This window comes from Eumetopias jubatus, unplaced genomic scaffold (assembly GCF_037043125.1).
Source record: "Eumetopias jubatus isolate StellerSeaLion01/CBP00866 unplaced genomic scaffold, mEumJub1_p1.0 scaffold_3, whole genome shotgun sequence".
Classification (NCBI taxonomy): domain Eukaryota; kingdom Metazoa; phylum Chordata; class Mammalia; order Carnivora; family Otariidae; genus Eumetopias; species Eumetopias jubatus.
The window spans coordinates 95,015,787-95,042,469 of NW_028274809.1; positions in this window are offsets into that span (position 1 = coordinate 95,015,787).

The following is a 26,683-nucleotide window of genomic DNA, read 5'->3' on the forward strand; positions in this document are numbered from 1 at the left end:
TGGGGAAGGAAACAGGCATCAAAATCCAGGAAGCACAGAGAATCCCCCTCAAAATCAATAAAAATAGGTCAACACCCCGACATCTAATAGTAAAACTTACAAGTCTCAGAGACAAAGAGAAAATCCTGAAAGCAGCTCAGGACAAGAGGTCTGTAACTTACAACAGTAGAAATATTAGATTGGCAGCAGACCTATCCACAGAGACCTGGCAGGTCAGAAAGGACTGGCATGATATATTCAGAGCACTAAATGAGAAAAATATGCAGCCAAGAATACTATATCCAGCTAGGCTGTCATTGAAAATAGAAGGAGAGATAAAAACCTTCCAGGACAAAAAAAACTAAAAGAATTTGCAAACACCAAACCAGCCCTACAGAAATATTGAAAGGGGTCCTCTAAGCAAAGAGAGAGCCTAAAAGTAACATAGTCCAGAAAGGAATAGAAAGAATATACAGTAACAGCCACCTTACATGCAATACAATGGCACTAAATTCATATCTTTCTTTTTTTTTAAGATTTTTATTTATTTATTTGCCAGAGAGAGAGAGAGAGAGCACAAGCAGGGGGAGTAGCAGAGGGAAAGAGAGAGAAGCAGGCTCCTCACTGAGCAAGGAGCCTGATGTGGGACTCGATCCCAGGACACTGGGATCATGACCTAAGCCAAAGGCAGATGCTTAACGACTGAGCCACCCAGGCTTCCCAAATTCATATCTTTCAATAGTTACCCTGAATATAAATGGGCTAAATGTCCCAATCAAAAGACACAGGCTATCAGATTGGATTAAAAAACATGACCCATCAATATGCTGCCTGAAATAGACTCTTTTAGACCCAAAGACACCTCCAGGTTTAAAGTGAGGGGGTGGAAAACTATTTACCATGCTAATGGACATCAAATGAAAGATGGGATGGCAATCCTTATATCAGACAAATTAGATTTTAAACCAAAGACTGTAATAAGAGATGAAGAAGGACACTATATCTTACTTAAAGGGTCTATCCAACAAGAAGATCTAATAGCTGTAAATATCTATGCCCCTAACATGGGAGCAGCCAATTATATAAGGCAATTAATAACAAAAGCAAAGAAACACATTGACAACAATACAATAATAGTGGGGGACTTTAACACTCCCCTGACTGAAATGGACAGATCATCTAAGCAAAAGATCAACAAGGAAATAAAGACTTTAAATGACACGCTGGACCAAATGGACTTCACAGATATATTCAGAACATTCCATCCCAAAGCAACAGAATACACATTCATCTCTAGTGCCCACGGAACATTCTCCAGAATAGATCACATCCTAGGTCACAAGTCAGGTCTCAACTGGTACCAAAAGATTGGGATCATCCCCTGCATATTTTCAGACCACAATGCTTTGAAACTAGAGGTCAGCCACAAGAGGAAAGTTGGAATGAACTCAAATACATGGAGGGTAAAGAGCATCCTACTAAAGAATGAATGGGTCGGGCGCCTGGGTGGTTCAGTTGGTTAAGCCACTGCCTTCGGCTCAGGTCATGATCCTGGAGTCCCGGGATCGAGTCCCGTATCGGGCTCCCTGCTCGGCAGGGAGTCTGCTTCTCCCTCTGACCCTCTCCCCTCTCATGTGCTCTCTCTCTCTCTCTCATTCTTTCTCTCAAATAAATAAATAAAATCTTTAAAAAAAAAAAGAATGAATGGGTCAACCTGGAAATTAAAGAAGAATTAAAAAAATCACAGAAACAAATAAAAATGAAAACACAACTATTCAAAATCTGTGCGATGCAGCAAAGGCAGTCCTAAGAGGAAAATATGTAGCAATACAAGCCTTTATCAAGAAACAAGAAAGATTGGGGGGCAGAGCAAGATGACGGAGGAATAGGAGACCTGGATTTCGTCTGGTCTCAGGAATTCAGCTGAATAGGGATCAAACCATTCTGAACACCTACGAACTCAACAGGAGACCGAAGAAGAGAGTAGCAACAACTCTCTGAACAGAGAAGCGACCACTTACTGGAAGGTAGGACGTGCGGAGAAGTGAATCCGAGGCGATATTTGGGAGGATAGACGGCGGGGGAGGGGGCCTCCGTCGGCCGCTTCTGGCAAGTGATAGAGCAGCGGAGCACAAAATCGGAACTTTTAGAAGTCGGCTCCGCTGAGGACGTTGCTCCAGTGGCTAAGTGGGGGGTGGAACCCTCACGGGACAGTGTGGTCTCAGGACCCTCGGGGTCACAGAAAGACTGGGGGTGCCTGAGTGCAGCAGAACTCCCAGGTATTGGAGCGGGGAAGCCGACTGCAGAGACGGAACCGAGGCGCGGGCTCTCAGCTCGGGGTTGCCATAAACTGTGATCTGCGGCCCAGTCGGGCCACTGATCCTCCAGCAGGGACCCAACAAGCAGCAGATCCGGGGAGACTCCCCTTCCTCCCTGGGGAGGAGTGGTGCGGGAGCGCACCGCAGGGATCTGCTGGGTTTGGAGACTCCACACCGGGTTGGGTGCCAGAGATAGAAACGCTCGGTCACAGGCCGGTTGAGCACGCAGTGCGGCCGGAGACCAGGGAGATGGGAGTGACTGCTTTTCTCTGGGGACTCACTGAGGAGCGGGGCCGCCAGTTCTCAGCTCCTCCGGGTGGAGATTGGGAGGCCACCATTTTCACCCTGGTCCTCCAAAGCTGTACCAGAGCTTGCAGGGAACAAAAGCTCCTGAGAGCAAACCCGAGCAGCAGCGTGCTTAGCCCGGACCGACAAGGGCCGGGCAATTCCACCTCTGGCAAAGACATTTGGGAACAACGGCAACAGGCCCATCCCCCAGAAGATCAGCAGAAACAGCCAGCAAGCCAAGACCAAGTTTACCGATCAAGGAGAATAGGAGAACTCCAGCGCTAGGGGAATACTGCACATAGAAGTCATGGCTTTTTTTACCATGATTCATTAGTTTTTTGAAGTTAATTTTCTTAACTTTTTTTTAATTTTTCTTTTTTCCTTTTTCAACCAACATCTTATCAATCCCTTTTTTAAAAAAAAAAATTTATTTTTCATTTTTAGAGTCATAATTTATCCCTTCATAGTAGTTACTCTTATTTTTGGCATATGTATATAAGTTGTCTCTCTTTAAAATTTTGAGATACAGTTTCTTCTAACAGATCAAAATATACCCTAAATCACTAGTGTATGGCTTTGTTCTAGTCTCCTGCCTGATCACATCCTCTCCCTTTTTTTCCTTTTTTTTTTAAATCTTCTTCTTTCTTTTTTCAAACAACTTCTTATCTTATCAATTCCTTTTATAAAATCTTTTAAAATTTTCATCTTTAAGTCATCTTCCATCCCTTCATTGTATCAACCCTTATTTTGTACATATATAAGTCTTTCTTCCTTTAAAATTTTAGGAGGCACTTTTTTCTAACAGACCAAAATACGCCCAAAATCTAGTGTGTGGCACTGATCTATGCACTAGCCTGATCATATTTGATCATATTTTTTTGTATTGTTCTGTTTTTGTTTTTATCTTTTTCTTTTTTTTCTTTTCTTTCTTCTTTCTTTTCTCTTTCTTCTTTCTTTCCCTTTCTTTTCCCCTGGTTTCAGGTCTTTTCTGATTTGTATAGAGTATATTTGCTGGGGACATTGTTAACCTGTTAGCATTTTGTTCTCTCATTCATCTATTCTCCTCTGGACAAAATGACAAGACGAAAAAAATCACCTCAGCAAAAAGAACAAGAGGTAGTACCGTCAGCCAGGGACCTACTCAATATGGACATTAGTACAATGTCAGACCTAGAGTTCAGAATCATGACTTTAAAGATACTAGCTGGGCTTGAAAAAAGCGTGGAAGTTATTAGAGAAACCCTTTCTGGAGAAATAAAAGAACTAAAATCTAACCAAGTCGAGATCAAAAAGGCTATTAATGATGTGCAATCAAAAATGGGGGCACTAACTGCTAGGATAAATGAGGCAGAAGAGAGAATCAGCGATATAGAAGACCAAATGATGGAAAATAAAGAGACTGAGAAAAAGAGAGAGAAACAACTACAGGATCACGAGGGCAGAATTCGAGAGATAAGCGATACGATAAGATGAAACAACATTAGAATAATGGGGATCCCAGAAGAAGAAGAGAGGGGCAGAAGGTATATTGGAGCAAATAATAGCAAAGAACTTCCCTAATGTGTGGAAGGAAACAGGCATCAAAATCCAGGAGGCACAGAGAACCCCTCTCAAAATCAATAAAAATAGGTCAACACCCCGACATCTACTAGTAAAACTTACGAGTCCCAGAAACAAAGAGAAAATCCCGAAAGCAGCTCGGGAGAAGAGATATGTAACCTACAATGGTAGAAATATTAGATTGGCAACAGACCTAACCACAGAGACCTGGCAGGCCAGAAAGGACTGGCATGATATCTTCAGAGCACTAAACGAGAAAAATATGCAGCCAAGAATACTATATCCAGCTAGGCTGTCATTGAGAATTGAAGGAGAGATAAAAAGATCCCAGGAGAAACAAAAACTAAAGGAATTTGCAAACACGAAACCAGCTCTCCAAAAAATATTGAAAGGGGTCCTCTAAGCAAAGAGAGAGCCTAAAAGCAGCATAGATCAGAAAGGAACACAGACAATATACAGTAACAGTCACCTTACAGGCAAACAATGGCACTAAATTCATACCTTTCAATAGTTACCCTCAATGTAAATGGGCTAAATGCCCCAATCAAAAGACACAGGCTATCAGATTGGATTAAAAATCAAGACCCATCAATATGCTGTCTGCAAGAGACTCATTTTAGACCCAAAGACACCCCCAGATTGAAAGTGAGGGGGTGGAAAATTATTTACCATGCTAATGGACACCAAAAGAAAGCTGGGGTGGCAATCCTTATATCAGACAAATTGGATTTTAAAACAAAGACTGTAATAAGAGATGAAGAAGAACATTATATCCTACTTAAAGGGTCTATCCAACAAGAAGATCTAACAATTGTAAATATCTATGCCCCTAACATGGGAGCAGCCAATTATATAAGGCAATTAATAACAAAAGCAAAGAAACACATTGACAACAATACAATAATAGTGGGGGACTTTAACAGCCCCCTCACTGAAATGGACAGGTCACCTAAGCAAAAGATCAACAAGGAAATAAAGACTTTAAATGACACACTGGACCAAATGGACTTCACAGACATTTTCAGAACATTCCATCCCAAAGCAACAGAATACACATTCTTCTCTAGTGCCCATGGAACATTCTCCAGAATTGATCGCATCCTAGGTCACAAATCAGGTCTCAACCGGTACCAAAAGATTGGGATCATCCCCTGCATATTTTCAGACCACAATGCTTTGAAACTAGAACTCAATCACAAGAGGAAAGTTGGAATGAACTCAAATACATGGAGGCTAAAGAGCATCCTACTAAAGAATGAATGGGTCAACCAGGAAATTAAAGAAGAATTAAAGAAATTCATGGAAACCAATGAAAATGAAAACACAACTGTTCAAAATCTTTGGGATACAGCAAAGGCAGTCCTGAGAGGAAAGTATATAGCAATACAAGCCTTTCTCAAGAAACAAAAAAGGTCTCAAGTACACAACCTAACCCTACACCTAAAGGAGCTGGAGAAAGAACAGCAAATAAAGCCTAAACCCAGCAGGAGAAGAGAAATAATAAAGATCAGAACAGAAATCAATGAAATAGAAACCAAAAAACAGTAGAACAGATCAACGAAACTAGGAGCTGGTTCTTTGAAAGAATTAACAAGATTGATAAACCCTAGCCAGACTTATCAAAAAGAAAAGAGAAATGACCCAAATCAACAAAATCATGAGTGAAAGAGGAGAGATCAAACCAACACCAAAGAAATACAAACAATTATAAGAACATATTATGAGCAACTCAATGCCAGCAAATTAGATAACCTGGAAGAAATGGGTGCATTCCTAGAAATGTATCAACTACCAAAATTGAACCAGGAAGAAATAGAAAACCTGAACAGACCTATAACCACTAAGGAAACTGAAGCAGTCATCAAAAATCTCCCAAAAAACAAGAGCCCAGGGCCAGATGGCTTCCCAGGGGAATTCTATCAGACATTTTAAGAAGAGTTGATACCTATTCTGAAACTGTTCCAAAAAATAGAAGTGGAAGGAAAACTTCCAAACTCATTTTATGAGGCCACCATTACCTTGATCCCAAAACCAGACAAAGACCCCATCAAAAAGGAGAATTACAGACCAATATCCTTGATGAACATGGATGCAAAAATTCTCACCAAAATACTAGTCCATAGGATCCAACAGTACATTAAAAGGGTTATTCACCATGACCAAGTGGGATTTATCCCTGGGTTGCAAGGTTGGTTCAACATCTGCAAATCAATCAACATGATACAATACATTAACAAAAGAAACAACAAGAATCATATGATCCTCTCAATAGATGCAGAAAAAGCATTTGACAAAGTACAGCCTCCTTTCTTGATCAAAAGTCTTCAGAGTATAGGGATAGAGGGTACATACCTCAATATCATAAAAGCCATCTATGAAAAACCTACAGCGAATATCGTTCTCAATGGGGAAAAGTTGAGAGCTTTTCCCCTAAGGTCAGGAACGCGGCAGGGATGTCCACTATCACCACTGCTATTCAACATAGTATTAGAAGTCCTAGCCACAGCAATCAGACAACAAAAAGAAATCAAAGGCATCCAAATCGGCAAAGAGGAAGTCAAACTCTCACTCTTTGCAGATGATATGATACTGTATGTGGAAAACCCAAAAGACTCCACCCCAAAACTGCTAGAAGTCATACAGGATTTGAGTAAAGTAGCAGGATATAAAATCAATGCACAGAAATCAGTGGCATTCCTATACACCAACAACAAGACAGAAGAGAGACAAATCAAGGAGTCGATCCCATTTACAATTGCATCCAAAACCATAAGATACCCAGGAATAAATTTAACCAAAGAGGCAAAGGATCTGTACTCAGAAAACTGTAAAATACTCCTGAAAGAAATTGAAGAAGACACAAAGAAATGGAAAAACGTTCCATGCTCATGGATTGGAAGAACAAACATTGTGAAGATGTCAATGCTACCTAGAGCAATCTACACATTCAATGCAATCCCCATCAAAATACCATCCACTTTTTTCAAAGAAATGGAACAAATAATCCTAAAATTTGTATGGAACCAGAAGAGACCCCGAAAGCCAGAGGAATATTGAAAAAGTAAAGCAAAACTGGCGGCATCAGAATTCCGGACTTCCAGCTCTATTACAAAGCTGTCTTCATCAAGACAGTATGGTACTGGCACAAACACAGACACATAGATCAATGGAACAGAATAGAGAGCCCAGAAATGGACCCTCAAGTCTATGGTCAACTGATCTTCGACAAAGCAGGAAAGAATGTCCAATGGAAAAAAGACAGTCTCTTCAACAAATGGTGTTGGGAAAATTGGACAGCCACATGCAGAAGAATGAAACTGGACCATTTCCTTACACCACACACAAAAATAGACTCCAAATTGTTGAAAGACCTAAACGTGAGACAGGAGTCCATCAAAATCCTAAAGGAGAAAAAAGGTAGCAACCTCTTCGACCTCAGCCGCAGCAACTTCTTCCTAGAAACATCGCCAAAGGCAAGGGAAGCAAGGGCAAAAATGAACTATTGGGATTCCATCAAGATGAAAAGGTTTTGCACAGCAAAGGAAACAGTCAACAAAACCAAAAGACAACCGACAGAATGGGAGAAAATATTTGCAAATGACATATCAGATAAAGGGCTAGTATCCAAAATCTATAAAGAACTTACCAACTCAACACCCAAAGAACAAATAATCCAATCAAGAAATGGGCAGAAGACATGCACAGGCATTTTTCCAAAGAAGACATCCAAATGGCCAACAGACACATGAAAAAGTGCTCCACATTGCCCGGCATCAGGGAAATCCAAATCAGAACCTCAATGAGATACCACCTCACGCCAGTCAGAATGGCTAAAATTAACAAGTCAGGAAACGACAGATGTTGGAGGGGATGCGGAGAAAGGGGAACCCTCCTACACTGTTGGTGGGAATGCAAGCTGGTGCAACCACTCTGGAAAACAGTATGGAGGTTCCTCAAACAGTTGAAAATAGAGCTACCATACGATCCAGCAATTGCACTACTGGGGATTTACCACAACGATACAAATGTAGGGATCCGAAGGGGCACGTGCACCCCACTCTTTATAGCAGCAACGTCCACAATAGCCAAACTGTGGAAGGAGCCAAGATGTCCATCGACAGATGAATGGATAAAGAAGTGGTATATATATACAACGGAATACTATGCAGCCATCAAAAGGAATGAGAGCTTGCCATTTGCAACGACGTGGATGGAACTGGAGGGTGTTATGCTGAGTGAAATAAGTCAATCAGAGAAAGACATGTATCATATGACCTCACTGATATGAGGAATTCTTAATCTCAGGAAACAAACTGAGGGTTGCTGGAGTGGTGGGGGGTGGGAGGGATGGGGTGGCTGGGTGATAGACATTGGGGAGGGTATGTGCTATGGTGAGCGCTGTGAATTGTGCAAGACTGTGAATCACAGATCTGTACTTCTGAAACAAATAATGCAACTTATGTTAGGAAAAAAGAAAAAGAGGAAGATAGCAGGAGGGGAAGAATGAAGGGGAGTAAGTCGGAGGGGGAGATGAACCATGAGAGACGATGGACTCTGAAAAACAAACTGAGGGTTCTAGAGGGGAGGAGGCCGGGGGGATGGGTTAGCCTGGTGATGGGTATTCAAGAGGGCAACTTCTGCGTGGAGCACTGGGTGTTATGCACAAACAATGAATCATGGAACACTATATCAAAAACTAATGATGTAATATATGGTGATTAACATAACAATAAAAAATTTTAAAAAAAGAAAAGAAACAAGAAAGGTCTCAAATATACAACCTAATGCTACACCTAACGGAGCTGGAGAAAGAATACCAAATAGAGCCTAAACCCAGTAGGAGAAGAAAAATAATAAAGACCATAGCACAAATCAATGAACTAGAAACCAAAAGAACAGTAGAATAGATCAACCAAACTAGGAGCTGGTTCTTTGAAAGAATTAGTAAGATTGATAAACCCCTGGCCAGACTTGTCAAAAAGAAAAGAGAAATGACCCAAATAATTAAAATCATGAATGAAAGCGGAGAGATCACAACCAACACCAAAGAAATACAAACAATTATAAGAACATATTATGAGCAAATATGCCAGCAAATTAGACAATCTGGAAGAAATGGATGCAGTCCTAGAGAAGTATAAACTACCAAAACTGAACCAGGAAGAAATAGAAAACCTGAACAGACCTATAACCACTAAGGAAATTGAAGCAGTCATCAAAAATCTCCCAACAAACAAGAGCCCAGGCCCAGATGGCTTCCCAGGGGAATTCTAACAAACATTTAAAGAAGAATTAATACTTATTCTTCTGAAACTATTCCAAAAAATAGGAATGGAAGGAAAACTTCCAAACTCATTTTATGAGGCCACCATTACCTTGATCCGAAAACTAGACAAAGACCCCATCGAAAAGCAGAATTACAGACCAATATCCCTGATGAACATGGATGCAAAAATTCTCACCAAAATATTAGCCAATAGGATCCAACAGTACATTAAAAGGATTATTCACCACGACCATGTGGGATTCATCCCTGGGCTGCAAGGTTGGTTCAACCTCCGCAAATCTGTCAATGTGATACAATACATTAATAAAAGAAAAAACAAGAATCATATGATCCTCTCAATAGATGCAGAAAATGCATTTGACAAAGTACAGCATCCTTTCTTGATTAAAACTCTTCAGAGTATAAGGATAGAGGGTACATACCTCAATATTATAAAAGCCATCTATGAAAAACCCACAGCAAATATCATTCTCAATGGGGAAAAACTGAGAACTTTTCCCCTAAAGTCAGGAACATGGCAGGGATGTCCACTATCACCACTGCTATTCAGCACAGTACTAGAAGTCCTAGCCTCAGCAATCAGACAACAAAAAGAAATCACTGAATTGTCAAAGAAGAAGTCAACTCTCACTCTTTGCAGATAATATGATACTTTCTGTGGAAAACCCAAAAGACTCTAATCCAAAACTGCTAGAACTCATACAGGAATTCAGTAAAGTGGCAGGATATAAAATCAATCCACACAAATCAGTGACATTTCTATCCACCAACAACAAGACAGAAGAAAGAGAAATTAAGGAGCTGATCCCATTTACAATTGCACCCAAAACCATAAGATACCTAGGAATAAATCGAACCAAAGAGGCAAAGAATCTGTACTCAGAAAATTATAGAATACTCATGAAAGAAATTGAGGAAGACACAAAGAAATGGAAAAATGTTCCATGCTCATGGATTGGATGAACAAATATTGTGAAAATGTCTATGCAACCTAGAGCAATATACACATTTAATGCAATCCCTATCAAAATACCATCCATTTTTTTCAAAGAAATGGAACAAATAATCCTAAAATTTGTATGGAACCAGAAAAGACCCCGCATAGCCAGAGGAATGTTGAAAAAGAAAAGCAAAGCTGGTGGCATCACAATTCTGGACTTCCCGCTCTATTACAAAGCTGTCTTCATCAAGACAGTATGGTACTGGCACAAACACAGACACATAGATCAATGGAACAGAATAGAGAGCCCAGAAATGGACCCTCAACTGATCTTCGACAAAGCAGGAAAGAATGTCCAATGGCAAAAAGACAGTCTCTTCAACAAATGGTGTTGGGAAAATTGGACAGCCACATGCAGAAGAATGAAACTGGACCATTTCCTTACACCATACACAAAAATAGACTCCAAATGGTTGAAAGACCTAAATGTGAGACAGGAATCCATCAACATCCTAGAGGAGAACACAGGCCGCAACCTCTTTGACCTCAGCTGCAGCAACTTCTTCCTAGAAACATTGCCAAAGGCAAGGGAAGCAAGGGCAAAAATGAACTATTGGGATTTCATCACGATAAAAAGCTTTTGTATAGCAAAGGAAACAGTCAACAAAAACAAAAGACAACCACAGAACGGGAGAAGATATTTGCAAATGACATATCAGATAAAGGGCTGGTATCCAAAATCTATAAAGAACTTATCAAACTCAACACCCAAAGAACAACTAATCCAATCAAGAAATGGGCAGAAGACTGGAACAGACATTTCTTCAAAGAAGACATCCAAATGGCCAACAGACACATGAAAAAGTGCTCAACATCACATGGGATCATGGAAATCCAAATCAAAACCTCAATGAGATACCACCTCACACCAGTCAGAAAGGGTAAAATTAACAAGTCAGGAAACGACAGATGTTGGCGAGGATGTGGACAAAGGGGTACCCTCCCACACTGTTGGTGGGAATGCAAGCTGGTGCTGCCACTCTGGAAAACATTATGGAGGTTCCTCAAAAAGTTGAAAATAGAGCTACCCTATGACCCAGCAATTGCACTACTGGGTATTTACCCCAAAGATACAAATGTAGTTATCCGAAGGGGTATGTGCACCCTAATGTTTATAGCAGCAATGTCCACAATAGCCAACCTATGGAAAGAGCCAAGATGTCCTTCAACATATGAATGGATAAAGAAGATGTGGTATATATGGAGTATTATGCAGCCATCGAAAAAAACCCCAAAATCTTGCCATTTGCAATGACATGGATGGAACTAGAGTGTATTATGCTGAGCGAAATAAGTCAATCGGAGAAAGACAAGTAACATATGATCTCACTGATATGAGTAATTTGAGAAACAAGACAGAGGAGTATAGGGGAAGCGAGGAAAACATGAAACAAGATGAAACCAGAGAAGGAGAGAAAGCATAAGAGACTCCTAATCGCAGGAAACAAACTGAAGTTTGCTGGAGTGGGGGGGGTGGGAGGGATGGGGTGGCTGGGTGATGGACACTGGGGAGGGTATATGCTATGGTGAGTGCTGTGAATTGTGTAAGACTGATGAATCACAGACCTGTACCCTTGAAACAAATAATACCTTATATGTTTAAAAAAAAAAAAGTAGGAAGGGAAAAATGAAGGGGGAGAAATCGTAGGGGGAGATGAACCATGAAAGACTATGGACTCTGAGAAACAAACTGAGGGTTTTAAAGGGGGAGGGTGGGGGAATTGGTTAGCCTGGTGATGGGTATTAAAGAGGGCATGTATTGCATGGAGCACTGGGTGTTATACACAAACAATGAATCATGGAACACTATACCAAAAACTAATGATGTAATGTATAGTGACTAACATAATAAAAGAAAATCTTAAAAAAGATCCCTTTATAATGCAAAACATTACTGTTGACTCCTCAAAAGATAAAAATTGCACTTTTCTAGTAATAGGAACCTTTTATTACCTTAGTACACAAAGACAAAAACTATTACGAATTCAAAAATGCTTTTATGTAAATGTTATTTTATCAATTCATAATAGCATCCGTATATAATTGAGAAATCATAAAGCTTAATGTGGAGAAATGTTAAATACTCTGTCTTCAGACAATGAGTGATATATTTGGGGTTGTCGTACCGGTTGCAAAAGCATGAAAGTCCCTCTGATGTAGCAGTTCCATGTTTCTACATAGAATTGCTCAGCCACAGAAGAAGAGGGCTTGGCCAGAACTGGCCCCTGAGAACTAAATAACAATGCCAGTTAGCCCATGATTAACCCAATGTTTGTGACAAGTTGATTTTCTTATAGAAGGAAATTCCCTACTGAGCCACTGCCCCCGTTGTCTTGGGCGGACCATGCTGATTTCCTCCACCTGGCTTTTGAATACTTGCTCTCAAGATGCTCTAACAATTGAGCTAATTGGCAGTAATTCTCAGATGAACAAATCAGCCACAAAAGTACCTTAAAAATTTTTGATACCTCCAGTTACTATTCTTTGTAAAAACAGGAAACAAGCAAACAGAAATCACATAAGAACATTCAAATCTTCCTGCTGCTATCACCTTTCTTAATATTTGGAACAAAGTGCAGAAAATGAATGTACATCAGTAAGTACATTTATTGCTTATACTAGTCCAAAGAATTGTTCAGCTTTTTGTTCTTTACTTGCAAAGATTCATTTTGCCATATTTTAATTGAAAGATCCCTTATTTTAGCATAAGAATATCTGAGTTCATGTCTCAAATCCCTGTCTTGCTGGTCTCAGTTTCTTTACCAGTTACATAGTTAGTAACAGCTAACTTTTAGATGTGAGAATTAAGGAGAAACTTGAAGACAGTAAGGTAGTTTAGTAATGCAAGTGCTGTTTTGTTTTGTTTTGTTTTTTAGTTTGCTATTTCTTTGTTAATAATAATTTGCCTGTCACTTCATGAGATTCCCAGACTCTTCTAGAGGGCCATCTATCTCCAGAGAGGCATTGGTCTATGTGGACAAGTGGAGGCTGTGCACCTTCTCAGGAGTGTGTCCAAATCATAAAAAGTTCAGGGGACACCAGGTCCCAGGAACTTCTTTCTGGTTGCAGGAGTGGTCAAAGGCAATGGGTCAGAGGCCCATGTGCAGTGAGACCAAGAGCACCAGCAGAGAAAGGACAGGAAGAGTCATATGCCAGAGAGATGAGCATAGTACTTTTCCTCTCTCCAGTTTCCCATCAGTCCATGTAACTAACATTACTTTTACCTCTGTATGCCCTTTGGCTTCCTGAGTCTGCTCCTTTCTTTTTCAGATTCACCAATAAAGAAGTTCCCTCTGATTTCCCTTCTCCTCTCTCTTTCCTGCTTTCCTGTGCAAACCAGATTCCAGTCTGTGTTCATTGCCTCAGGGAAGGGTTTGAAAGGGCAGGGTAGCCTGCCAGTCATTGGCTTGATGTTTCTGAAGCCTGAACCACGAGGGAGAAGGGGTGAAGTGCCCCAGGTAAGGTAGGGGGATTATAGGAATGTGTGAAGATGGAGGAAGTGAAAATGCCCAAGGTTAACACCGAAGAGGGTCTTCCCCCTGCTTCCCTAACCAATGCATTGAGAAGGGTCCTCCGGGCTGAGGGTTGGGTTGAGAGGGAATAGGAGAGAGGGAGGTGGCAATGAGAGCAGAAACGTTATCAGGTCTGAGAGGACAGTTGTGTACCCTGCTTCAACGGCAGGACCTGGGAGCCCACGTAGCTGCAGAGAATCTGGAGGGGCTGGAGAGCAGGGGACTTCTGCAAACTTCCTCTGTGACCATGGTCCTGGGAGGACACAAGAGGCTAGATGAGTTATATCTGAGCAAGATATCTCACAAGACAGGCCACAGAGAGCCTGGCTGAGAATCTTGTATCCTATTCTGCCTCAGAAACTTCACAATGGGTCAAAAATAAAGAAACTTCACAATGGGTCATAAATGGAATAGAGAAATATAGACCCAAAGGGGACACATGGGCAGGAATCCCGGATGTGCATAAGTGACTGAGGGGCAGATGGGGGTAAAGGCACATTTCCTCCAACACCTGTGACTCAAGGACCAGGAGATATCCTCCCTTCTCTCCCCTCCCCCATGGCCTTGGCACTAAATAATCTCTTTCGAACTGAAAAACTACTCCGGACAAATGGGAAGTAGAGTCCAAAGGAATGAGATTACATTTTTGCCATCCAGGCAGAATGAGGACTCAAATAAAAATTAGGTTGAGGTATAGAAAATTTTATAATTCTTGCACACTTGAATCGGTACAACAAAATTCATACGTACTTCACCACCACACCGTTCTTTGTATATCCCTTGTATCTTATTCTACTCGGTGTGAGTCCTTAGAACTGGATTGATTACGGTGTAGAAAAAGTATTGTTGAGCCAACCATTTCATTTGCCTGGCTCTCCATTAGGTGTGGGGCATACCCACATAACAGAGGTGTGGTTGGGGGTAGGAAGCCTCTAAGAAGGCCTTGGTGATCCCTATTTCCTGGTAGGGATGACCATGTCCTCTCCATTTGGGTATGAACTGGACCTAGAGACTCACTTTTAGGAAAAAAATGGCAGAAGTGATGGGATGCTACTTCCGATATTAGGTTATAAGACTGTGACTTTCATCTTGCTCACTCTCTCCATTTTCTCTTCTGGCTTGTTTTGAGGGAACCCAGCTGCCATATTGTGAGCTGACCCCTGAATAGGTCCATGTGGAAAGGAATTGATGTCTCTGGCTATTAGCCATGGAGGGGAGCTTGGCTTCTTCCTATGTTGGACCTTTAGATGATTCAGCCCTGGTTGACACCTTGATTGTAGCCATGGGAGAGGCCCTAAGCCAGAGTCACCCAGCCAAGCCCCCTGGATTCTTGACCCTCAGAAACTACAGATTTTCAGTGTTTTCTGTTTGAAGCTTTTAAACTTTGGGATTATTAGTTATGTAGCAATAGGTTAATACATGCTCCTTGCCCTCCAGTAACTCTTGCTCTAGGATGAGATTTCTTTAGAAAGAGCATCCCTGAAAATAAAGATTGAAAATCTGGGCATAATGGTACGGATTCTGTTAGGCTTAAGTAGGTGGGAAGGAGAGGAAAGGAGATTTCAGAACACTGAGCAGGCAATAATGGTTTTTGAGGTCTCTGATGAGTTTCCTCTAGCCAACACGTTCTCTTTAATTATAAAAGTTCATTTTCTCGAAGTGGCAAAATTTGCATTTTCACCTGATGGTTGGCAGAATTTGGAGAAGTAGCATTGCATGGTAGAGATGACAAAACTGGGCTGTTCTGCTGTTGAATTTAGTTCAAACTAACAACGATTTTTTGGGGTGCCCACTCTGTACTCATGTGCATCTCATGTACTTATAGATTTTCTGCTAACATAGAGATTTGCTCTATGTTCCACTGAACAGACCTTTATTGAGGGCATCTTTGCTAGGAAGGACTACCTATGAGTGACATCCTTAGTCCTTATCCCTTCTGTGAGGTGGGGAACTTTGAGTGACTGGCTCTCTTCTGTCATCTTTCCAGTTAAAACAAATTTAGGTGTTACTTTATTGAAAATGGAAATGGATAGTTGTAATAGCGGTAACTATGAAGGAGAAATTGGACAACTATCAACTGGACAGCTATCATTCCTCCTGAAGAGCCTCAACTCAGCCCAAGCATTGGGAGTGGTACAATCTTTTTAATTCTGCTACTTTTAGCTGAGGATACCTAAGCCGTTATGAGGGTATACTCCATTCTCATCCAAAATATTGTGTTCTAACAAAAGCAACCATGGGTACCTAGATAATTTTTCTTCAGATTGATTTTTCCCTTGGGTATGATCATATTGGAACACTATTCCAAATGGTTCTTCATTGTAGGAGAGTTGAGAAGATGCATCAGACTGAATGAGAGCACTGGAATCAATTATAAACCAATGAGCTTGGAATAGTTTCCTCATTCTTTTTATTTTTTTTTTCTCCCTTCTGTATTGGCAAATCCCCATGCACACTGCATTTGGGTGCAGTCAAGCTGCTACAACCTTCTGATAATTGTCTCAAATGTTGGAAGTCCTGGGGAGTACCAGTACTTGGGAACCATTTCTACAGAAATACCCTGAGATCTGTAGAACTTGGCAAATTTTATTAGAATACTTTACATTTCATCTTGTCAGTCCAACTAGCTTACTGTCTGTTATGTGTGATGTTTTAGAGATAGCCCATTCCTAGACAAAATGTGCATTTTTGTCTGCAGAGCATCCACTCTTTTGTCTTCTGTTGACAACACTCTGATTTTCTATGGGGAAAAATCCCACTCTCAGTCCAGATGATTAGGATGGGACTGACTCCACCGTTGGCTCTAGAAGGGGACAAGGGGCCCAGGAATGGGCGTTCAGGGCACTGTTTCACCTAGTCCCAGCAATTGGATTAGGATGGATATGGGACCCAATGCAGATCAAACTTAACCACTGAGACTTGATTCCAGGACTTTTGTTAGAAGAGCTGGAACAAGGCATGTTCTGGTTTGGGGTTGATGTTACAGGTAGGCCTCCTGTGATAACAAGGAGTGTGCCTGTCAGTGAATGGGGACAACATAGAGGAAAGGAGGTGAGAGAAAGAAGAAAAGGAGAGAGGAATTTTAAGTCAATACATTTTTCTTCATCCATTTTGTTTTGTTTTGTTTAAACAAATTTAAGCTGGATTTCTGTAATTTGCAACTCAAAGAATCTTGACAATATGTTAGGGAGCAATCTGCCATGGGTCCTGCACCTTCTTGCTGGATATGCCACAAATTCAAGGCCCTGAATGCTCTTTTCTTGAGACATTTTTCAGGATTGTGTTGCACCAGGCTACCTGGGAGATGAGATAACCTCTGTCTCAAAGAGCAGGTTGCTTCCACTTGCTGCGAAGGTGGTAGATCCCCCAAGTTCAGTGCTTCTTTTTTGCAGCATTGACCACCGTGTGTGCAAGCATTCATCCAGGCCCACCTGTGTCACCCCATGGGACTTGGGGGGCATGAGGAACAGACACAAACCAACAGAATGCTCATGCTTTACAGGTTGTGACTGCCAAAGACTTTTGTCTCTGACCCATGTGTCTTGTGTCTTCTGCCAATATCCATGAAAAAAATAACAGACTAGCTTATTAACTTGAAAAGTAAGGTGAAATTCGAGACCCTTAACACTTGTTGACCCTGTATAGCTCCTTCTGGCTTCCCCTGGCAAGTGAGTGTTACATGACGGCTTGGCCAGGAACACATGCTTGACAGGAAGACAGACTGAGTTGAGTCCTGGCACTGCCACTCTCTGTGTATCTTTTAGCAAGTTACTTAACCTGTCAGCCCAACTGTTTTCTACTAAGAGGAATGGGGATATTATTGCCAATTACCCTGACTTTTCATGAGGACTGAATAAGAAAATACTTACAATGCCCTGGACACAGAACCTGGTGTAGAGTAAGCTCAGTAGTGTTAGCAATTCTTAAATACTTGGTAGTGGCACTTGGTATGTTACGTTATTTTAAAAATATTTCAAAATATGTTCTCATTACAAAAAGGAAAATTTTATTGCTGTAAAATTGGGAGATATGTATCAGAAAAATAAGAAAAGTCTTAAAAAATTATAATTCCACTCAGATACCCATTATTATACCTGTGGTCAATATCTGTCTAGAACATGTGTGTGTGTGTGTGTGTGTGTGTGTGTGTGTGTGTGTGTGTTCTGTTTGAGGCAGGATCATAATATACACATTATTTTGTTATCCGTTTTCCCTTACTTAATATATCATGACCACCTTTCTAGTTTATACTTCTGTAGCTTTCCATTAAAAATTATTATAAAATAGTTATATATGCAAAAGGTTATAAGTAGCATGGAAGTTATTAAGAAGAGGAATAAAATGAACACCCAGGAACCCACCAAGCAAATTAAGCAAAAGAATATCACTGACATGGCTGAAACTGCTGGTCAAATTGTCTGTCTTCTCCTCTTGCCCCCAGAATACCATGATCCCAATTTTTCTATTTGTTATTCTCTTACAATTTGCATAGTTTTACCATACATGTATATATTAATAAACATTATATCATTTGGTTTGTTCATTTTAGTGCTTAATAGACACAGTATTATGCGGTATGTATTTTATCTGACTTGCTTTTATGCTTGGCATATATCCATGAGGTCCATTCATGTTGATTCATGAAGTTGTTCATTTTTCAGGGACGTTTTGTATTCCCCTGTAGAAAGATGCCATGATTTAGTCAATGGCATCTGGCTAAATCACCAAGGAAAAAAATTTGGTGAAGGCCATCCTCTACCTCCTTTGGCAGGTACTTCAGACTGGGAGTGGGGGATGGGAGTCTCACCCTACCTCAAGCCATTTGCTCCCAGGTCAGTTGAAGGTTTCCCAGCACTGAGGACCCAGACCATGCAGGTCCCACAGGCATCATGGAGGAGATCTTCACAAGCACAGAGGTGGAAAAGGAGGATCAAGGGTCTGGGACTATGGACGGAAGATAGCCTAGATGCCACAGGTACATTGCAAAAAGTCTACTGTGGGAAAATGTAGAAGAGACAAAAACAGGTTTTTCATAAGAACATATGACTAGAGAGATGTAGTATTGAATAAGTTGATATTGCTCTGCCTGAGGAAAAGCATGGAAAAGGTCATACAATTTAACACAACCTATGCGGGATGAGTGTTGGGAGAGAGACACTCTCTTATATTCCTAGTAGGATTATAAATTAGCAAAACCTTCAGAGAGGGTAATTTGGCCAAATCTACAATAATTTAAAAAGCACCTACCCTTTGACCCAGTTATTAAATTTCTAGGAGTTTATCTCACAGATATGTAAAATCATATATGTACATAGTAACTTATCACAGGATTATTTATGATAACAAAATATTGAAACAATCTACAGGGGATTAGATAAAGAAATTGTGGTTTATCCATCCCATGGAAAATAATGCAGCTATTACAATTTTTAAGGCACTAGTACTATATAAACTCTAAGTTTTATTAAATGAAAAAACAAAGTGTAAGGGTTTCAAAAATACAATGTATGTGTGTGTATTTACTGTCTATGCATAAAATAACTGCAGTTACCATGGTTGCTTCTGGGGATCTGGATATAGAGGATAGAAATGGAAGAAAGATTTATCATTGTTACCTTTTTGTGTATTTAAATTTTTGTACCACGCGAAGGTATCAATGAGCCAAAGAATAAGTAAAATGAAACTGAAAAGAGCTGGGAGGCTGGAGCCACAGAGAGGAAGGTAAAGGAGAGAAAATGTTTGCAGGTGTGTGTGGGGCCTTTCCACACTGGAGAAGGGGATATCTGAGGAGTGGTGCAGATAGTTGGGGTGGTATACTGTTTTCTGCCAGAATGCCCTTCACCCAAGTACATCTTTATGCAATGCCATTTTTTAAAAATATTTTATTTATTTATTCATGAGGGACAGAGGGAGAGAGAGAGGGAGAGAAGCAGAGGGAGAAGCAGGCTCCCAAGGAGCAGGGAGCCCAATGCGGGACTCGATCCCAGGACCCTGGGATCATGACCTGAGCCGAAGGCAGACGCTTAACGACTGAGCCACCCAGGCACCCTGCAATGCCATTTTTGAAGTTGGATTCTTTTTCTTTTGTCATGTGTTTTTGTTTTGTTTTGTTCTTTTCAATCAAAAGTTGTAACAGTAATAATCACACTAATAGTAAAATAATAGGAACACCAATATTGAAGAATGGCTCTTACTTTAGCATTTACAGTGTGACAAGCATTAAGCACTTTCCATGCATGATCTCATTTAATTCCTTTATTGGCTATATGAAGTTGGAGGTATTATTATTCTCATCTTACAGATGAGGAATCTGAGGCACAAAACTATCAAGTAACGTATGTTCAAGATTATATAGCTACTAAGTGATGGCATTGAAATTTTTGTGTTAAGTTGGACCCCAATGCAGGGCTTCAACTCAGGACCCTGAGATCAAGACCTGAGCTGAGATCACAAGTTGGATGTTTGACCAACTGAGCTACCCAGGCGCCCCTGATAGCACTGAAATTTGGACTCAGTTTTGCCTTCAAAGATTGTGCTTTAAACCATTTTGCTACATTCTTTTCCTTATGAATAAGAAATCTGTTAGAAGGTGTAGTAGCTTGAGCGTGTGCCCACACACACAGATTTTGCATCTAACTTCACATATTAACTGTGTGCAAATATTTATGGGCCAATTGTCTCAGGTGGAGCTGGGATAAGAAAATGGCAGAGAAGTTATAATCTTGGTCACCCAGGAAAAATCTAGAGATATTAGGACAATAGGCAGGGTGATCATTTGGGGGATATTAGGAAGAAAGATGCCCGCAACCCGACAGCCAAGCAGATGTCGTTGCCATTCCTAGTAAGCTGCTGGGAATCCCCAGAATGTGAAACTGAGGAGGAAATCAAATAAATATTTTGCTGACTTCACTAACTTGTAGAAGTATTTTCAAAACTCCAAGGAGATTACTCACTATTCAGAGGCCCTGACACTCTATGTGATATTTCAGAGATAATGTGTTAAACCAACGCACTTACAAATTGTCCCAGAGCTAAGATGAGCCAAGCTGTTTCAGCTCACATGGGGGACTAAGGAGCCTTTATTTTCCCTGGAAGACTAGTTCTTTCTTCTTTTCTCATATTATTCCAACAAGGCTGATTCCAGTGAGTTTATGAGAACAACTCAAGGCTTATTTTCTCAGTCTTTCTTCCAGAGGGAGCTGGAGTAATGTCCGTGCCTTCATTACCACTGAGGGAGAAAATCTATCTCTTTATTGTTCCCCATATTAAACTTTGATTTGTTTGGACAGCAAGTTTCTAGTCAGTTACTTGTATTCTAACCAGCACCAACACTTTTCAACTCTAGCTTGAAAGGAAAGAATACTCTAGACTCGAGCTGTCAAATACTGTAGCCACCAGCCTGTGTGGCAGTTAAGCACCTGTAACACAGCTAGTGTGAACTGAGCTCTTCTCTAAGTGTAGAACTATTGTGGTTTGAAGCCCTACCATGAAGAAAAGAATGTAATAGACCTCAAACTTTTATGTTGATTATTTGTTGAAATGATAATATAGGCAGTCCTTGTTTGCATGGCTGTGAAGAACCATAAAAGGGACTGCACAAGCTGAAACCCTACAAATGATTGTATTAATCAATGGGGGGAAATTCTGATTATTATGTGACTTTTAAAATGTTTTGTCAAAATATTAAAAATTCTTACTGTCCATTATAAACATTTCCAGAAATGAAAATAGTAAAATTAATTTATTTGGTACACAGTAATTTAAAAACTATTAGAAGCATGAGAATTAAAGTGGATTTTTTTCTTTGCAATAAACTTATTAAGAGTGGTTTGAACAGTGCTTGCTGCCTTCCTGTCACATAAGTTATAGTCTAGAGCAAGTGTCTTTTCTAAGTCTTGGTGAATTGTCACACTGTTTTCTGAGATCAGCTCCCAACATTTTATCTTTTGCTTTCCCAATGTCATGAAGAATCTCTGAAAGTTTCTTTAATGTGGGTTTTTGTTTGTTTGTTTTGTTTTGTTTTGTTTTGTTTTGTTTTTTTGCTGGTGTCACCTCCTCTGGAACATCTGTACCCTTTTCATCACAACCTGTTCCTCACTATGTTGATAGGTTTGCCTTCATTAGGTTCCTCCAACTGAACATCTAGGGTCTCTTGAGCAGAAGTATCGTCTTCCCATAGTCATCTGTCTTCTTGTCACACCTACTTCCCATTCCAACAATATCATTTTTGTTTGTTTCCTTGCTGCCCTCTCACCTTTGTTGGCCAATTCTCTCTTCAGATTATTCATTTTTGTAAAATGTTGCATGGGTTTACCCCTGAGAGACAAGAAGTCAACACAACTACACACTTCCCTATCTATGCAGGAACTGAACAATGGACGTGCAGTGACCAATCATCAACAGACTTTGAAAGAAATGATATGACTGGTCAGTGATAATGGTGCACACTTATTGTTTATGTAGTTATTTGTGGACTTAAGTCTAGCAGCAAAATTTGTAGTTCATGCAATTACTCATAGTTAATATACCAGAGTAACTGAAATTTGAACTGTTGAACAACTAATATTTAACTAAACAGTAGTAACTGAAATTCATGCATATTGAACCATGCAAAGCAAAATCTGCTCATATTTTGGATATTGGACTAAATAAAGTATATGACTAAAATTAATGGCCCTTGTTTTGTTTCACTTTCTGACTGTGGCTAATAGAAAGTTTTCAATCCTATAAATGGCTTGCATTATATTCTTATTGGACAGTGCTGCTGTGTTATACAATACATTAACAAAAACTTTAGGAGAAGAAAAAAATATGCAGCTGGGAAAGAATCAAACATTGTTACAGTTTTGAAGTGATAGGAGTAGTTACAAACAAATAAAGAGATTCAAATCTACACAAATTGAACATGATTGTCTGGTGAAAAACAGCAAAGCTAAAATTAAAAAGATAATAGACTGGGAAAACGTTCACACCAAGTATGTAAACCAAGGGCAAATTGCTGATATTATAAAATTACTCATTCAAATTTATTCTAAAAGTATCATGTTCCAGTCGATTGTTAAACAGATACATAGCAATTTATATGAGAGGAAATTGAAATAGTAAATGAACACCTAGAAAAGTTCATCTTGTCTAGTTATCAGAGACATGAAAATTACCATCAATTTTGAGTTACAATTTAGCGTCCACATTATTTTTGTTGTTGTTTTTGGGTTTTTTTTTTTTTTTTTAATTTTTTATTGTTATGTTAATCACCATACATTACATCATTAGTTTTTGATGTAGTGTTCCATGATTCATTGTTTGTGCATAACACCCAGTCCTTCACGCAGAAGGTGCCCTCTTGAATACCCATCACCAGGCTAACCCATCCCCCCACCCCCCCCTCTAGAACCCTCAGTTTGTTTTTCAGAGTCCATCATCTCTCATGGTTCGTCTCCCCCTCCGACTTACTCCCTTTCATTCTTCCCCTCCTGCTATCTTCTTCTTTTTCTTTTTTCTTAACATATGTTGCATTATTTGTTTCAGAAGTACAGATCTGTGATCCAACAGTCTTGCACAATTCACAGCGCTCACCATACCCTCCCCAATGTCTATCACCCAGCCACCCCATCCCTCCCACCCCCCACCATTCCAGCAACACTCAGTTTGTTTCCTGAGATTAAGAATTCCTCATATCAGTGAGGTCATATGATACATGTCTTTCTGTGATTGACTTATTTCACTCAGCATAACATTTGGGGTCCACATTATCAACAAAACAATTACAACACCTAACAAGGTGGGGAATTTGATGATTTCATGCATTGTAACTGACATTGTAATTAGATATAGTACTTTTGGTAAGTAATATTGTACAAAGAGAAAAAGTCATATAGACATTCCTAACCCTTTGACCTAGTAATACCACTTCTGAAAATTTACTCTAAGGAAATAAGTCAAGAAGAAGAAAAAGTTACACATATAGAGAGATGTATATTGTATAATTACTTATAAGAGCAAAAAACTGGAAGTATCCTAATCTAATATAGAACACTGTATCCAACAATGACAGAATACACAGTGCTTTTCAAATGCACATGGAACACTACTAGAATTTAGCATATGCTGGGTCATAAAGCAACCTAAAATATATTCCAAATGATTGCAATCATTAAGAGTATGCTGTCTGAGCATAGTGGAATTGCTCTTGAAAAACACAGGAAAAGCTAACTAGAAAAGCACCAAATGCTTTTAAATTAAGCAATAAAATTCTAAGCAACCCATGAATCAAAGAAATTAGAAAATATTTTAAACTAAATGGTAGTGAATATACGGCATATATATGTGGAAACCAGCTAAATAGTGATCAAAGAAATAACTGCCAATCTAGAATTCTATAATCATCAAAAAAATGTCCTTCAAATATAAGGGTGGGATAAACATATCTTCATATTAACAAAAACTGAAAGAACTCATGCAATGCCTAAAGGAAAATTTATATTTTTAAATATATATATTTAAATATATCTTATTTAATATAATTTATTTAATATATATAATATTAAATGTTTATATATATATTAGAAGGAAAATAAAATTCCATACATCATTAATTCATGTTTCTATTTTTAAAACTGAACAAAGATATCACACACACATAATTAGTCCAAAGAGAGAAGAAAGGAAATCATGAAAATAAAAGCACATTGTCAAAATTATTTTTATAAAAATAAAAGGTAGGAAAGAAAATAAAATAAAGAAAATCAATAAAATCAAGTTTATTCCTTAAAGAAAATTAATCAAATTGATAAAACTGGCAAGACTGAGTTAAGAAAAAAAAAAGAAAACAAATAACTAATGTCAGTAATGAATAAAGAGAAATTAGTATAAATCCTATAGACATTTAAAAGAAGACATAAATGGGCACCTGAGTGGCTCAGTTGGTTAAGCGACTGCCTTCAGCTCAGGTCATGATCCTGGAGTCCCGGGATTGAGTCCCACATCAGGCTCCCTGCTCGGCAGGGAGTCTGCTTCTCCTTCTGACCCTCTTCCCTCTCATGCTCTCTATCTCTCATTCTCTCTCTCTCTCTCTCAAATAAATAAATAAAATCTTTAAAAAAAAAAGAAGACATAAATAACTTTGTGCCAGTTTAAAGAAAATAAATTCCTTGAAAAATATAACCTGCTAAAACCAACACAATAACAGAGTAATGGGAATGATATATATCTACTAATGAAATTAAATGTTTTATTTTAAACCTTTTCACAAAGTATATGCCTAGCCCAGATGGTTTTTTTGGTGAGTTTTAGTAAATATTAAAGGGAGTAATAACTCCAATATATGTATGCTTTTCCAAAAAATAGTAAAAGAAGGTGTCTTCCCCCACTTTTCTGTAGGTCCAGCATATCCTTGATAATCAAATTAGTTACAAAAATTGTAAGAAAGAAAAAGTACAGATCAATATGTAGCATGAATCTATATATAAAAATATAATATAAATATATTAGCAAATGGAATTCAGTGACATATAAATTAGATAATGCATCACAACCAAATGAAGTTTATTCTAAGGAAGCTAACAATAGTTTATTAATAAAGTGGAGATAAATAAAATGATTATCTTAATAACTACAGAAAAAATTTTTGATCAGACACAGTATTGATTTATGATTAAAAACTCTTAACAAACGAGGAAGACAAATCAATTTATGGGTGAATTATTTAAAACTTTCTTTGAGAGGTTAGTAGCATGATATGGATATCTGCTGTAATTAATTTTATTAAAAGAAAAATGGAGATCTTAAGCAATACAGCATGCAATAAAAAGAAACAAGAGTCATAAGGTTTGGAAAAAGACAAAATAAAGCTATCATTATACACAGACATGATTATATACATAAAAAATGTTTTTTAAAAATCTAGAGACAAACGACCAAAATTGACAAGTGAATTATCCAGGCTGTTGGAACCAGTTGAATATATGAAATCAATTGTATTTTTATTTACCAGCAATAAAAATATCACAAATGATATTAAAATTAAAAAGATATAATTTACATTAGCATAAAACCCCTCAAATTTAGGAATGCATTGAATGATAGATGATTAAGACCTCTACACTAAAAACTATAAAACTTTGCCAAATGATATATTCAAAGTGCTGAAAGGAAAAATTTATAACCAAGGATATTCTACTTGGCAAGAATATCTTTCAGAATTGAAGGATAGATAAAGAGTTTCACAGACAAACAAAAGTTAAAGGAATTCTTCACCACTAAACCAGTCTTATGAGAAATGTTAAAGGAACTTCTTTAAGTGGAAAAGAAATGGCCACAATCAGGTATAAGAAAATTATGAATAAAAAGATGTAAAATATGACAACATACACATAAAATGTGGAGAAGGGAGTAAAAAAAAAAGGTTTTTATTTTTGTTTTTATTTCTGTTTTGTTTTGTTTTTTAGAATGTGTTTGAACTTAAATGATCATCAACTTGATATAGGCTGCTATGTACTTAGGCTGTTATATATGAACCTCATAGTAACCACAAACTCAACAACAGATACAAAAAAAATAAATAAATAAACAGAAAGAAAGCCAAACATAACACCACAGAAACTCATCAATCACAAAGGAGAGCAAGAGGAGAAGGGAACAGAGAAGAACTATAAAAACAACCAGACAACAAATAACAGAATAACAATAAGTACATACACATCAATAGTTACTTTAAATATAAATGACCTATGTGCTCCAA